Below are 17,246 nucleotides of genomic sequence, written 5' to 3'. Positions count from 1 at the left end.
ATCAAATACGTTCTTTACTTGCTCGTAGATATTCTCAGATGAATCTTTGAAGGTAACTGTATGGTTACAACACATTACAACAAATGGTCACAACACATTTAAATTAATCATATGCACTGTCCTGCACAGAACATGGAACATGCTCTGCAAGGCTCAGAGATGCCTGTGGAATATTATTCTGTATTGAGGAGGTACAACTGAACATGGTTGTGATAATTTATTCTCATTTTGGCTGCCAATAACTTGAGTTTCAGTTGTCATTGTACTTCCTGTTCCATTCATCAGCCGTCCTAGTTTTTGACATTCCCAAAACAGTGAACCAAGTCCATGAATGTATGATTAAATAGAAGTCTTAAACTTGATATCAAAGCTCTGGATTGCACTGAATAATTTAGGTGTGATTGTATCCTACAGGTTACACTCTTCTAAGCAGAGTTAAAAGGGAAATGCCCAACTTCATTGCCTAACCATAGAAGTCAGATATGAGAAGCAGATGAAAAATGTTTCCATAATTACTGCAGATATTCGTAAAGCAAAAGCTCATGCTGCTAGTTGTGTTTCTGAAATGAAATTCTGTTCTTTTCCATGTTATTCTAGAAGCTTTCCTCCAAGATAGAGAAAATGTACATTTGCAACACAGTACAGTTTGTTCTCAGAGGAGAATGATAGAATCATATAATGTCTAGGGTTGGAAAGAACCTTAAAGACCTTCTAGTTCCAACTTCCCTGCCATGGGCAGGGGCACTTACCACTAGATCAGGTTGCTGAAGGCCCCATCCAGACTGGCATTAAACACTTCCAGGAATCCACAATTTCTCTGGGCAACCTGTTCCAGAATCTCACAGGAAATAATTTTTTTGTAATATCTAATCTAAATCTCCCCTCTTCAGGTTTTAAACCATTGCCTCTTGTCCTCTTGCTACACACCCATGCAAAAAGTCCTCCCACAACTTTCTTGTTGAAGGGGGCCTTCAGGTAATGGAAAGCTGCTGTAAGGTCACCCTGGGGCCTCTGCTTCTTCAGGCTGAACAACCTCAACTTCCTCAGCCTGTCTTCAGGGCTGTTCTTTACCCCTCCAATCATTTTTGTTGCTCTCCTCTAGACACACTCAGGAAGATCTATCTCCTTCTTATGCTGAATACTCCAGAACTGGACACAGTACTCCAGGTGGGGGTCTCACAAGAGCAGAGTAGAGAGGGAGAATCACCTCCCTCAAATGGCTGTGCTTCTTTTGATGCAGCCCAGGACACTGTTGGCTTTCTGGGATGGAAGGGCACACTGATGGCTCATGTTAAGCTGCTGGTCCACCACATCCCCCAAGTCCTTCTGCTCAGGGTTGTCCTCAATTCCTTCCTCTCCCAACCTGGATTTGTGCATGGGATTGCATCTACCCAGGTGCAGAATCTTGCACTCGGCCTTGTTAAACTTCACGCACTCTGCACAAGCCCACTTCTTGAGCCTGTCGAGGTCCCTCTGGATGGTATCTCTTACCTCCAGTGTGTTGATTTCACCGCTCAATTTGGTGTCATCAGCAAACTTGCTGAAGGTGCACTTGATTCCACTCTTCAGCAAAGATGTTAAACAGCACTGGTACAAATACCAGTCTTTGAGGAATACCATTTGTCACACGTCTCCGTTTGGATACTGAGCCATTGATCTCAACTCTTCAGGCTGTGACCATCCATCCAGTTCCTTATCTGTAGAGTGGTCCATCCATCAAATCCATATTGTTTCATTTTAGAGATCAGAATGTCATGCAGGATAAAATGAGTACAAGTCTTTGCTGGAACTATTCTAGACCTCCAAAATGCAGGTGTTCTGTTCACTTTGAATTGTTCATGAAAGAAACCATCAGTACACTTGTTAAATGCTATCTGAAAGTTTTGACAAGTTTGAATTGGCAAACAGTAGGTTGCTTGTTTCCAAACAGTGATCACTGGAAATCCCAGGGTGATCTTGTAGCTGTATACTCATCCAACCACTGCAAAAGACCATGTGTTTTATGTAACACAGGGTTCTCTAGAGAGAACTATTAGCTTATGAGAGCAATTAAAATACATGTTTTAAGGACTTGTCAGATTGTGAACTGATGTTGCTGCTGTTAAGGGAAAATACAGCTTGTTCTGCTGGTAATGAAGAAGAGGAACAAAGAAGAATAGAAGATCACTCAAAGTAGTTTTGAAAACCACTGTTAGGAAGTTAAGTTGAACACACATTTCCAGTGTTCAGAGAATGGGCTTAAAACAGGTGAAAAAGAAGTTTACTATGTGTTTAACAAGAGTTTTAAAGTTGTTCCTTTTGTCTTCATATATAAAATATAAAGTTCTGGCTATCTAAATCTGCTCTATAAGATGTTGAATGCATACTGCAGTGAGCAGAAATAAAGAAAAAAGGACTGTTTAATTGACATAAAGAATGGCAGAGGTCAATTTTTGCCAGTTTTAGGCTGTGTATTCCTTTATAACAATCTTAGCATCAGCTCAGGTTAAGCAAAGGAAATTCAGATTTCTTAAGCTTTTATGGTTTGTTGTTTCCCTCCTTACAGATCTGGTTCAAAGGTCTAATGTGAAAAAAACAGTTGATAAGCATTATTGCTTTGTGTGTTATTTACAGAATATTAAAAAAAAATGTAAATTTTTTACACACTTGTACTTCTGACCCTTTTCAGTTTCTGCATTGAAGGGACATGTAGCACCCTGTGTCTTCTCTGTAGTGATGGTCAGATAAGTGAAACTTAGCATTGATGAACTGATCAGAAAACAGACTTCCCAGCATTGTCACAGAATGGATTTGGGTAGTAGTTTTTGTCAGTCACAAGCTGCATACAGATAGTTCACCAACAGGAGCTGTTTTGTCAAATAAATAATTGTCTCTTAATGGCTCTTAATTTCTGTGCACTAAGTGGGTCCATCTCTGTGAAGAGCTGCTACAAGGCTAGTAAGAGATGGTTTTGAGAATGTTGGTTGTTGGGTTGGTTTACGAAAAATATAAAATTCTATATAGAGGGAGGTAGCAAGGAGTTCTTAGCTGCCATTATGAACTCTGCATTTATTCTGTAGTTCCTTCTGTTTGTTTTGTGTGAGATGCTGTCACACATCTGACAACTGTTGCACAGAGTCAGGTGTGTAATGGAAAGCAGCTGTAATGTAATTATTCTTTGTGCTACCATCAGTCTCCTGTTCCTTTTCCAAAAGACAGTTACTCAGTCTTGCTTTATCACAGTGAGTCAGTTTGCTCTTATATGTAAGAGCCTGGGTTTTGCTACTTCGTGCTTGTGTACTATTTATGTTTTTAATAATTTTTTCCAGCTCCTAGATGTATGGAATGTTATGGAACAAATACCAAATGAAAACTGGAACTGAACTAACACCTTGTCTTGGAGCGTGTTAGAAATTAGAGTGGTTAGCTATCGTACTGATAATGTTACCATGGAGAGAGATGCTGTTTCCATGACATTTGCTTGCCTATTTTGCTAGACCTTCAAAAAAAGGAGAGTTTTGTCCTCTTGTCAAATTTGGGTGTTATTCTATTACTTCTAAAACTCTGCAGAATCTCGCTTCAAACATTTATTCATTTCTTAGGAATATTAATGGTGACTGAACTGGCCAGGAAAAAAAAATGAGGAAAAAAGTTATTAAAACTTACAACATCCAGAAGGGTGTAAGTTTTTATAGTATTTTTTACTAGATTTTACTGATTTTTAACTCCTCTGATTGTATGCATTTTGGTTCATTGAAAAGCTCCACAGCTAGTAAAGAAGAGTTTTACTGGTTTTAGAAAAAAATGTGTTTAGCTGCATAGCTAATGGCTTTATACTTGGAGGTCTGCCTTGTACTAGAGTTGAATTTTGGACTGAAGTAAAATTTTAAATCAAGTCATGTTGTAGCTCTCTGTTTAAGAATCATCTGTTAGCCTAGGGTAAATTTCAAAGGCCATTTTTTAGTTAGGATAAAAGAGCTTTTGAGATGTGAAATACTTGGTAGCTGTTCATAAAGACCCCTGTTAATGGCAATATCACAGTAATCTACAGATTTTGTGTTACTCCTGCACTGAGCACTTCTGATTGTGGCCACATAGAGTAACAGTTCTCTACTGCAAGATTTAAATACAGGTGGATATCATCCATCCTCAGGTCCTCAAACATAAGGAGTTATGGAACAGCACTTTGTGTCCTGTTCTCTCCTGTACAGAGGGTGCTGAGAAGGTTGGCTGCAGTGACTTAAACACCATTCAGTTTTCTAATGCCACCCTTAAGACAAAATTGCTTGCTTTTGGCTCCTAATGAACAGTATACTGGTTTTCCCTTTGCATACCACTCTTTTTTGCAATACCTTCTTGGAGCAGATTATTCAGTAATGTTATAAACAATGGTCAGGACTTGAGCTGATACCTCTTTTGAAACCTTTTTTCCCAGAGATTTTCCCAATTTTACATTTTGAAAGCAGAAATACACATGTGCAACTGAAGGAGAAATGTTGCCAGAAACCTAAAAACCTGAGGAATTTTGGTCCACCTTAGTATTTTGGAGGAATAAGGAATGGCACTTCACCTAATATCACCCCTCAATTTACATTACAATTATTGCTATAGCTTTATTTTAGCCAAGTTGTTTTTGGTTTCCACTTGAACTGAATTTCTAGATCTTTCTGCCAAAACTAATACTGCTGACTCCCCTGCTACTAACAGTAAGGCTCATGGTTTTTGTCCAGACTTTAGAATAATTTCATTTCAAGAAATAGCTTATTAAATGCTTTTGGTCTGTAAAAGTCATGTTCTCCTTCTGTTGAGGACTTAATATACAGCAAAAAAGATTTTTACAAGACAGCTCATAAAATGAGCACAGTACTTACAGTTCTTGGTGTCTAGAGAGGTGTAGCTCAACATGAATCTAATCATGGAGTGAGTAAATGGAGTTCTTTGAGTAATTTTTTTAACATTACACTTCTTTTCCCTTTACTTGCTGTGCTACCTTATTCAACTTAACATTTTTCTTACCCAGTGCCACTAACTTGCTTGTTCCTGAGTCAAAAGTACAAAGATTAATTTCTCACAGAGACTGGGCCAGGACCCTTTCATTTTTTCCTTTGGCAAGCTGTGTTTTCTCCTTAGAGGGGGAGTGTTCCCTTCTTATTATATAAATTAGTCTCCTGAAAATGGAGGTTTCAAACTGTATTAGTCTTGTAGCAGACTTGAAAGACAAAATATATATTGGTTTATTTCAGTATATTTTTTTTCCCACTTTGCTTTTCAACTCTGGGTACATCAACTTGCTACTTACAAAGCAAAAGCACTGCAAAGCACAAGCTGAGTTCTGCTAGTTGGAATAAATCTCATATTGTATGTTTTCTTGTGAAACTTACAGATGTAAAATATGGGGCTTGCTATTTTAATCTGCATATATAATGATGAATTGAATATTCTTAAACTCATAATTTTATAATTTAGATTATATGTAATTGGAAAGGCTAGTTTCTGTTCTTTCTATAAAATACTGCAGGATCCAATATTCCAAGCAAGAGTCATAAATATTTAATTCAAGGAGATTTGTAACCCTGTATAATGTAATAAGCGAGACCTTAATGACAATTTTGTGTAACATACATTTGGCAATATGTAGAAAAAATCCTGCTGGCAATTCTGTGCATCATCTTTCATGCATATCTGTTCAGATCAAGTTGTTGGTGGTTGTTTTTTTTTTTTTTTTGCTCTGGAATTAAAAAGAGAAATGAGACTGTGTCTGAGACCAGCATGCTGTAATTTCTTAGTCTTGTACTTATATGTTTCTCCTTATGTTCAGACTAGCTTAAAGCCCTAGCCTGCTGTTTGCCTCTTAGTGGAAGGCTTTGTTCATTTTTTCCAAGATTGGTGTTCCTTGAGGAGTATTTTGGAATATATTTTTGCATCACTCCATTTAGGGTTGGTAGTTTTCATTAATCTTCCTCAGCTCTAAGGTGGTTTGCTGAAATATTATTCCTGGTGTACTGATTATCATAGTAACTTAAGAAAAATGTCAACAAAACCAATATTATGATGAAGCCTTAATTTTACAGGCTATAGCTCCTGCAAATATGATCTCTGATACTGATAAATTGCCCAACTTCCAAATCAGGTTATCATAGTGAGTCAGCCAAGAGCACTGCTGCTCAGTTCATGGAGATTCTTTTGTTACACAGGGGATGCTTCTGCTGTCAGACTTCACACCTGAAACGCTTCCTGCTGATCCAACCCAACTTTTGTGAGATTTCTAGGAGCTTTTGATCACAAAATAACTATCCACAGAGAAATAGTCCTCTGAGAGACTGACTTCCCACTCTTTGCTGTAAATTAAACTGACTACACTTGAACTTGAGTTTGGGACAAAGGTAGTGAAAATGAAAGGACAGAAGGTGAAATACAGTTGGGGTTGTTGGGCTTTGAGAAATGAGAGAAGGTTTGGGCTGATACCTACAAAGCTTTAAATGTGGAGACAGACATAGTAAGGCTTATAGAACAAGTGAATGAAGCAGCTAAACTTAGCACTTTATGCACTGAAAATTAGTGTTCTCTCCAGTATCACTGGCTTCATGAAACGAAGTTGTGGGGGTATTTTTTAAAGTAAAAGTATGAAAGGTATATTAAGAAGGAAGATGATCCTCTAAGACTCTTTTAAAGTGTCACTAGAGGAGACGAGAATAATAACAAGCATTACTTTAGGAGGCTAAAAGGGGGGGCATGACTTTTCTTTTTTCAGCAACTTCTGTATCTGAATTAAGAGGTGATGTCTTAAACAGCTGTGATGAGGTGAATTTGGGTAAAGTCATGTTAAACATACAATGGAAAGAGAATGTTAACACTTAAAAATTGAAGTGTTATCAATTATTGAGTGTTTTTTATAAGGTTATTCAGGAAAAATGTGTAGATTTTATCTTTTCCATAATATTAATCAGTTCCTTTGACTGAGGGGGCTCTGTCTCTGTTTTTAGGGCATTTCTTTTGTCATAAAGATAGGAGCATGTAGCTTTTCAACAGTTACCTTAATTTACCAAAAGCACATCTTAGGATGGAAGGCAAACACCAGTTAGTCCATTATGGACCTTGTATATATATCAGCCATCAATTTAAAGCCATTTACTATTTCCTTTTTGCTGCAGATTAAGTGAAAGGACAAATACAACAAAAGGGATGGAGAAGAGGTTTCTGTGGCTTACAGTAATGTGCTGGGGGAGGAGGCGGACAGGAAAAGAGCAATGAGTAATTCTGTGGCTGCTACATTCTGATTGCTATAAACATGGATTTTTGGCTGTGAACTGAACTTCATTTATCAAATATTAATAGGAATAATATGTAAATGACATTAGTTATGAAGAAAAATTCCTCATTTTTTTCCTCCTTGCCTAACGGAATATTGAGAAAAGCTATTAGTGTAGTTGTGAAACAAGATGTTTAATGAAGCCAGAGGTATTAAGCTAAATTAAAGAAGATTTAGCCCAATAACCATCAAAGTAGTCCAGTATAAATATTGCATTGCTTTAGATTCAGAGGCAGCTTTGGAAAAAGCAATTTAAAAATACTTATTAAAATATTAACAGATTAATTTCTGCATACAGGTTAACCATCTAAACCTGATTTACATTCAAGTGTTCAAAATTCAAGTGTTAAAATCCTTAGCATGAAACATAATCTAACACTATTTAAGTGAGTGCCTATTAGTAGCATGTTTTGCTTTTCAGTATGCTATGGCAGTTAAGCTTAAATTTCATATTTTAATGATTATAACCATTTTCTTTTTACTTCATATAGCTTCGAGTCATATTTTGATAAGAGACAAATTGTGGGATAACAACATTATCAGAATAGAAACTGCTACTTCTGTAGTATCAGTACTAATGTATTAAAACATTCCTACTTAGTCTTTTAACTCTGTAAAGGAAACATTTCCAGAATACACCGAAGTTATTGTGTCTTAGGACATTTTAATTTTTCTTTATTTTTCTTTTTTAATGTGGATGAATGGAAGAATTTACACAAATCTACTGAACTAGAGTAGAATAGACTGCTTCAGTTGGAAGGGACCTGCATTGATCTTCCAGTCCAGCTGCCTGACTGTTTCAGGAATGACTGAAAGCTCAAGGGCTGACAGGTTTTGGGCATAGACCACCTCTCTAGAAAGCCTTTTCCAATGTTTGAGCAACCCCTCAGTCTCTGAGGCTGGTCTTCTCTCTGTGATGCAGCTGTTTCTTTCAAGAACTTGGTTTGGGGACTTTGGATGTGCACAAGTGATGACCAAGTGGTACTTTGTGAGCAGTACAATGGTTGACCTTAGGAAAGAGATACCAGGCAAGGGTGGATGACAGTGATGGTTGTTTTTAGCTATTTAAAAAGTGGAGCTTCACAGTGTTGGACCCCAGTGAGAGACTTTGTAAGAGTTCACTTTCTGACTCTGAGGTATGTGGAATGTATTTGGCAAGTTTTGACCTCTATAAAGATTCTGGTGTGCAGTAGATAATCCGTTTGGGCAGCTCTAAGGTAGTTTAAATAGCAATCACACACGATGGTTTAATGCAGGAGTAAATCATGTTTTTCTGTTACTGTGTGATAATATTTGGATATAGTTGGTAGTATTGAGCAGGTAGTTCTTTCCATTGTCCACTCCAAATCAGTGGATTAATTTAATCACTTCTTCTGTGTATCAGTCTTTGTAATCATGCACCCTGTTGTTTGAGCCTGGAAGCTTTTGCTGTTGGATCTTTTCCTCCTTTGTCTCTTAGATCATCATCATTCAAAATAACTTTCCTTCTGTGTTTGATGGATAATCTCTGGAACTGATTCACTGATCACCAAACACCATAAATGCCAAAGTGTACGTGGTTTGTTATTATCTCTAAGGATATGAGTTAGGGATGAGTCCACTGCTCTCTGAGTGGCCTTCACAAAGAACTTCAGACTTCAAGAAAAGCTGGACTTTCTGCTTCTCAACTAGGGGGTGTTGTGACTCCATGATAAGACTGTTGTATCTCTTCCAGTTTTTAGTATCCTGCTTGATATACAGCAGGAACAGGCATTAATCACATTTGTCTGTCAATGATCAAGACACTTCTGGTGTCACGTTGCCTTCTGCTTAGCTTCTTACCAGGCAAAGAAAATAGAATACATAGGGAAGAACACATGGGCAGGATGCAAGTTGTTTGTATGGGTGCTCTGAGGAACAGGAGTTTGAACTGAGAAGGGAAGCTAGAAGGGAGAGAAAGCAAAAGTATTCCTAAATATTTATTATCTTGAGGGGGGTTAAATAATTTTCTCAAGTAGATTTTAGTGTCTGGTGTTTAGTCTTATTTTCTTTTTGTGGCAGGTAAAAAAAATATGTTGCAATGAAGGGTTTTAATGACATAAGTGTTTATGGAACTGTTACTTTTTCAGCAAACCTGTCTATTTTCCCAGAAGATCAGTCATGTAGGCTAGCCTGGCCCACTTGGTCTTGTGATGGTGCTTGAATTCAGCCAAATGCAGGTATATGTAGGAGCAAGTGTATTATTTCCCAGCTAAGGGTATGGATCTGAAAAGAATTATTTCTGCTAATTATCAACACCTTTCAGTGCAATTCAAAAGAATTCAAAGTACATACACACTTTCTTCTGCATACTGCTGTATGCATAAGCAGTGAAAAGAATACTGGAATATTCAGCTTAGTTCTGTTGCCTACTCTGCCTACTCTTTTTTGAAATTACACTATGAAGATGTGAACATTAGCCAACTGGAAAATTACCCATGCAGTGAGGCTCAGACTTAGTAATTTTTATCTTTAAAAAGGGAAGTAATTACATGGAGATCTGGGCTTCAGACTAAACTAAGGCATCAACAAGATTCAGTGTAGAAGTAAGCATATGTTTTTAAGCACTAGTGTAACAAATGGTGGTAGTAACGAACTTAGATATGTTATTTCTTCATCCCTTGGTACCTATGATAAAGGTGTACTGTAATTTGAATTGGAATTATAAGCTTGATATAAATATTGTTTTTCAAGTGTCTCTCTTATATGCAGAGCCATCTTAATGAGACCAGTAGTGGTTTGCAGTCTTAAAAATCTATGCATATGCAATTGAGTCAATGGCTGCCTTTCATCTTGTGGTTTTTTGATTCATTGATGTGACTTATTCACATAATCTGTCAACAATTTCAGCAACTTCTGTTTCTTCAGGTCATCACTTTATATGGTCTGGTCTGAGATTATTGATCATATTGATCCTTTTGTTTTTTTTTAAATTATTCAGAGTCTGTAGTAAAAGAAAATAAAAAGACATTTGGGTAATTTGGGTAATTAATCTGTCTTTATATTTACACAGCTGAATGCAAACTAGACTGGCTTATGGCAGCAGCTGCCCTATAGGTATTAAAAGGCCTGAGAATTAAGTGGAGCTCTTCAAAGAAAACATTGCACCATTGTTCTGAGTGGTAAAGAGGAAGAGATTTATTATAGGCTTGTAGCTGTTATCTTTATCCTTCAAGAATGTTAGTATCATGCTGAATACAAAGTTACTTGCAAACAATTTAACTAAAACATAATATAACGCAGATGAGTGGATTTTACAGCAGAGTGAATATTTCTGAGTCATTCTAGGATGTTCTTAGTGCTTTTAGTTTATCTTGGTATGTAAACCTAAATATCAGAATATCATTTATATAGTGACAGTAGTTTTTTGTTGAAATAGGAAGTTGACTTATTTAATTTCAAATTATAAGAGGCATGAAGATTTATATTTAATATTTATATTTCATGTTCAGGGATGCTTAATTGCAGATTCATGCATGTTCAGTGTGCTTAAATGCTAATATAATTAGCAATGTGGCAAATTACATTTGATGATTTAAAAGAACTCCAGTAGATTCTGAGTAGCTGGTTAACCACATCACCTCCTATCCTCAGTCCCCGGCTGTGCTGAACTGCCTTCACTCCCCAGTAGTGCTCAACTTACCATACCTTTTGGACAAGCATGATTATTCAAACAAATCTTCCCTGGCCCTTCTGTGGGTTTTTTTTCAGTCTTGTTTCCAAATTGGTGTGTGCCTGCAGCTGCCAGCTTAGCAGTCCCGTGGATACTTTGGAGGGCTAGGTCTGACCTGCTTACCAAGGGAAAGTCTAGCTAAGAAATAGCACCACTGTGCCACTGGGGAGAAGGAGCTGGGTTACTTGCTGGCTTCCTGTCATTTGGAGGTGGGAAGAGAGAAAGAAGATGTGGGGGAAGGGAAATTTGACATTAGCTGCTACTGCACTTCAGGAGAGTGATAGGAGAATTGTTAGGGAGGCAGACCTGGCTGATGAGAATTTGTAGGATAGTAAGGAAACCTTCTCTTCCTTTTCTTGCTGAGGCATGAACTTCTCTTTTGGTCAACCCATCATCTCTTCAGGTACTAGGAGGAGTCAACCATCTGTTTTGTCTGGACTTTCTGGTGAAGTTGCTCAGTCTTCCACGTGCATCAACAACACTCCACAGCCCAGACTGCCTGTCCAGAATTCAGTCCCAGAAATGAACCCCACTAGTCCTCCTACAAAGCATTAAGCAGCTAAGTCTAGCCCATGTGAAAGCAGCTGTTTGGAGAGAAACTTCATCCTCAAAAAAAAATTTGGCTTCAGTGGACTCACTTGAGCTTCTGCAGTTGGGTATGAGGTTAAGAATCAATGAGATTCAGCAGACAAAGAGGGGTGCCAGAGGATGTGCTTTCTGTTGGGCTGACTTCAAGGGTGATTCTGCACCCCAGGGTGTTGAATGTAGCCTGAGTTTTGTGTTCACTGTGCTCTTGCATGAAGTTCAAAGTACTACCATAATTGGTGCACATTTGCCGTGGTACTTCTGACACATCTGTTGTCCCTGGCCTTCATCCTCTTGAGCTAAGGTGATACGGTGACTGATTGAGCTCTTGTGAAAAATAAATGAATAATGAAAAGAAAGGGTTCTGCCAAGATAGAATGACCTCAGAAGGTAAGTAAATAATATTAATAAATATAACAGCAATAATATTAATAATACAAAGGTTGAATGAAAGTTGAGCAGATGCTGTGTGAGTAGCAGAGTTGTAAAAATTTGACAGGTAGGGCTTCACAGCCAACCTGAAGCCACTGACACCATTATTTCTTTAAAGCAGCATTTCAGAGTGTTGTAGGATATCTTCACAGCTCAGGTTCATCTGTGCTAGGTAGGTGCTGGGTAGCATTGCATGATACAGGCTGTGCCTTGGTCTGTAGCATCTATGCTGTAGGGTGGAGTGTGTTAGATGTGTCCCTGAATTGAAACTACAAGTTTGGTTTTATGTAAATGGAATACAGTGTGTGTGCATCAGAGCTGCCCAGCTTTGTCAACTCACGTGGACTATGTAGGAACAACTGGAGGGGTTTGCTTTGAAAGTACATGACTTTTCCAAATTAAAACAGTAATGTAAGTGCACCCAATATACCTGCTAAAAGAACAAGCATCCAAACAGAGATTAAAGCTTTGTAGCGTAATTTAGGCTGGGTGCATCTTGAAGAGGACAACCAGTCCAATACTTCAGAACTTCCAATACTTCAGTCCAATATTCTTTCAGAAATTTTTTTTAGTTGTCATTGTACATTTTTGGTGTGGAATTCTAATTTCCATGGCTAGACTAGATTGAAAGGTTTCAGACTGAACCACAAACTTTGTATTTGAGATGATAAGGGACCTGATATGTTTTAGAAGTAATCGTGTACATGCACATTTGTTGGGGGGTGGTGATGAGGATATCATTGCTGTGAATGCTATATTTAAAATGCTAGGGAGTAGTTTGCTCTCAGACAGATTGCTTCACATTTTGTTTTGGAATCAGAATATAGAATAGCTTCATGCAGAACAGGTCTGCAGTATGCAATGATTCATCTAAGGTGAAGTTTTCACACACTTAACAAGCAGAATTCTTGTTTGGCTCCAGCTCATGTTTAAAGAAATTGATTTAGCACTTGGCATTCAAACTCAAGAACTTACTACTGCCTTATCACATATGTGGACTTACCTGTTACAAAAATGAATTTCCTTCTGTGGGATTATTAATGTGGCCTTTTGTCAAATTCTTATTTTAAACTAGGGTTCTGTGAATTTATGTCTGTTATGGTAACTGAAGAAGTTGGGGAAGGAGTAGGGTCAGAAGGAGGGAGACTGAGTAACTTCTTGCTGGTATGAACTTTGAAGTCTGATTGATTATCCAAGCAATCTCTTTTAACTGTAATCTTTTAATCTCTTTTAACTGGGGAAGATACCTGTAAATTGCCTCTTACCTTGACCAGTTCTTCAGTGTTCAGAAATGGCTGTGAAATGAGAAGGAAGTTATTTGACAATGTTCAAAATGAAGTCTAATAGTGAAAAGTGGATGTTTATTGCCACTGTCTTCTAGGTAGCATCTCTTCTACTAACTTGAAGTGTGGTAGAGAGAATTTTCTTCAATTTTTTAATTAATAGGATGAAATGTTTAGCTAAGGCTTGTTTCACACTGTGCTGGTTCTAGAGGTGAAGGCAAGAAAGATAACTCCATCTTAAGGAACAAATCCTCTCCCACACCCCTTCAAGCAAGCCAGCCAATTAACTTTATAATTAAACTTGTGTCAAAATTGTGGGTTCAGCAGAGCAATTACAGGTTTGCAGATGTATCATGTCAAAACATTGCTTCTCATTACTGACCTTGGAATAGCTGTTCCTGTCTATTGTGAAGTTGGTTTCTTAATGACTTTTAGGAGGGTGTAACTTGTCAGTTTTGGAGAAAGTGAAAAAATTGTATGTGGATCCTATGTGGAAAATATGAATTGATGCCTAAAGTATGTGAAGGTAGAAAATACTAGAAAATTAGGTAGAAAATTAGGGTGGAGGCAGGTGTCATGAGTGATCAGGGAAAAAATAAGGTCTGGAAACTTGATGTCTGTACTGGACATAGCAGTAGAAGCTGTAATAAAGAATACAGTAGTTGATATCTTGGTAAACATAATACAGTTGTGAAAAACTGCATGCCTTTTGGAAAGGAAGGTTATACCTTTACAACAATGGGAATAAAAGGAATTAAAAATCATTTGAGTAAGAACTGTGTAGTATTCCCTGCTAAGACTTCGAGAAAACCTCCATCAAAGTTGCTAACAAAAAAATGTTTGAAGGAACTGAAGCAGATATGAGACTTAAGACAAAAGATTCCTGCACAGATAAATAATTGGTTAAAAAGTAGGAGTCAAGAGATGGAATACTGTTCAATCCTCAATCCTGTTGTCTGTCCCACCAGAAAGGAAGGCTCCTGTTTATGGTAGTACTTATGAAGGCAGAAGCAGTCCAAATTTACCTTTTGGACACAAAATATGGGGTGCCTTTTGACTGAGACTGGTATAAAAGAGAAAATTTCCTCTGTCTTGAAGACTATTAGCCTTTTGTATCTTTTCTTTAAAAGAGTGCTATGTAATAGGATGGTTTGGAGCTGTATATTAGAACAGTTGAGGTTGTTTTCTTAAGTCAGGCTCAGTCTGGCCTTAATAGCTTATGAGTTCTCAAAACCAGGACCTACTACTTAAAAATAAGTTAATTATGTGAGTATATGTTAATAAATTAATCACTGTAAACACTCCCAGTAATCTTGCTGGGAAGATTATTGCAAGTTAATGAATTAGAAGCCATACCCCATGAATTAGAAGCCACACCCCATAGAGCCTTGATACAAAATTTTAGGATTTTATGTGCTTAACATATGGCACTTAGAGAATGGTTCAAGACTACAGTCTCCCATGCTAGAAGATGGGAGAACAATCATTAAATAAATCTTCTGTTCCTTATAGCAAAATCAACACCTGTTCCAACAACTTCAGCTACTCAGCTCTACCCTGTGTTCTTTGGTACGTGCTGGAGCAGCTGTTTCATAAATTAAATTTTCACTGTCCAAGCATTTTTGTCACAAATGGAAGTGTTCTCCATAGTCCTTTGAATTAGGTAGTAAATACCTACTGGTAGTAATTGTTTTTGGCCAAACTAGAAACTGTAGAACAGAGAGGAAGCACGAGTAATGTCTTTGCTAAAACTGTATTTTACCCTATTATTCCTGAAGCATATTTTAGTCATAAAAGTCACAGAACTTAATTTTCTATTCTCTCTCAATTTTAAGTACAAGAAATTGCAGAAAGTTAACTGAAAAAGAAATTTCAGTGCCTTCCATCTTTATTGTAATTCTCACATTCAATGCACACAACCAGTTGAATACATACTAAAATAGTGAATGCTTTCTCTAAAATAGAATGTAAATATTTCAAAATATATTTAAACACATAGTCTGGATATAAATATACATATAAATGCTTGTCTGAAAAGCTTAGATGCTTTTCTGAGCGTAATATTTTATATATATGTTGTCTTACAAATGTAATCTCTGTTAGTATGTATGATATGAGACCTTAAGTGTTTTTAACAAGGCACAATAGCAGATTTTTAGTTTGGCAATGTAACATGCAAGAGGAACAAGATAAATTTCATTACAGTAAGAATTTAAAGATGAGGTGGTTGGAATTTTAAGATATTTCTGGTGAATGGAAAAGAAACAGACAAAAGAGGAAGAGAATAGCAGCATGGTGGGAACGAAGGGAATTTTTCTATTGATGGCTGAAAGATTTTCTTGCTTTTGTAAACTGAATGAAAAAGCCACCATCATAACTTTACTATCACACTGCATCTTACTGGTTTTCTGAGTTGAGAGAAACGAAGTTGTTTGATTTGCTCAGATGTGAGGAACCATTGGAGAAAGCATCCTTCCACGGGACAATTTTCAACTAGAAGATAGCTGGAAATAAATAAAGGATGTGGAAAGGGGTGTCAGGAGCAAGTTCTATGTGTTGTTTTTAAGAAGAATAATAAAGAATTTAAATTTTATTCAGATGCTGAGGAGATGATTATGGAGAAATTCTGTGCAGAAATGTGTGTGATTAGAACAGCAATTCAGGCATGTGGCTCTAATACTGACTTTTGGAGTGGGTTTATAACGCCCTGAATGGAAACCAGAACAGAATGCCTAAAGCCATTCCTCTGAAACAATTTAAGGGCCATGATCAAAAAATAACCAAGCCACATTCAAATGCCAGAAGAAGCTTTTATTAGGTTATTTTTTGTCATGTGTAGCCTAACTATGGCTAAAATATTTGGAGATAATTTAGGCTTCAGTTGTGTGAAAATTGTCTTTACTTACTCCCTAGCAAAAGTTACACACCTGCTTACAAGTAGAATGATAAGCAAGATGCACTGCATTTATTATAGAAAGAATAATTTCACGTTGTTACCAGAAAACAGATTTTTGATCTGATATTTTTGTCACTTTGGATCTAGAACTGTTAGGTTTTTCATCAGTAAATTTTGCATTTTGTTTCAGAAAGCATGGGTGCAATGTGATGATAGAGATCTAATAGAGACCTAAAGACACTAGGTGCTTTGGGGAGTTTGTTGATAAAATTGCATAATCAACTGCATGTTGATAAAATTTCTCATTGTGGATTAATAAATATCTAAACTAAAAATTCTCATTCTGTGCATCTCCAAATTATTCTTTTACTTTTCCCCTCTCTAATCAGGTGACATTTTTTTCCCATTGCCATGAAAAATACTTTACTAAGGAAAGGTTTAGAAGGTTGGCTCTCACTGTAAACTGGGGGTGAACAAAATGGCATCTTAGTAATCTGAATCAGGTGATAGAAAAGAATGAGAAATTAAACTGTAATTTAAGAGACAATTTCTCCTTGCAGCTTTTTTTTCAAGCATGAACCCATTCTCTTAAGGAACAGATGTTCCATTATTTATATTCCTGTACATCGTGCTCTTTAATCTTGATATAATTTAGATTCCTTTGGTACAAAAGAACATGTTTCTGGTGGTACCTTCTATAGCTGGCTGTGGTCACTGCTGGCTTTTATATGTTGTGTCAGCCAACCACATGGATGACAAATATATAATTCATAAAATTGTTTAAAAATGTTGATATTTTAAATATATCTTTTATGTGTGTCCTATCAGTGTTTTAATTTGTCACCATGCAGCCTTATTTTCTTTCTTAAATTATTCTATTAGCCAGGGAGAGATAATTAAGCATGGTAATTTTTATTTCCCTTCTTAGCTTTTTATTATATACAATGGCTTGGCTACGGTGCTAAACAGTTTTTAAATGGGAGCAGTAAATAAAGTAGTGAAGCACAACTACCTCTGTGGTGATGGAATTCATTGTTTCAGTCACTAAGTATTGTAATTTGCTAGAGACAG

The 17,246-nt window shown here is 37.0% G+C and overlaps 1 protein-coding gene across 1 annotated transcript in view; it reads left to right on the top strand.

Moving 5' to 3' along the window:
• The window catches only part of RNGTT (RNA guanylyltransferase and 5'-phosphatase), a 167,613-nt gene that overhangs the window by 90,315 nt on the left and 60,052 nt on the right, over nt 1-17,246 (top strand). The gene's annotated exons all lie outside the window — the stretch shown is intronic.

This window comes from Calypte anna, chromosome 3 (genome assembly GCF_003957555.1).
Source record: "Calypte anna isolate BGI_N300 chromosome 3, bCalAnn1_v1.p, whole genome shotgun sequence".
NCBI classification, from domain to species: Eukaryota; Metazoa; Chordata; class Aves; order Apodiformes; family Trochilidae; genus Calypte; species Calypte anna.
Note: the sequence above shows the minus strand (reverse complement) of the source record. Positions and strands in the feature narration are given on the sequence as shown.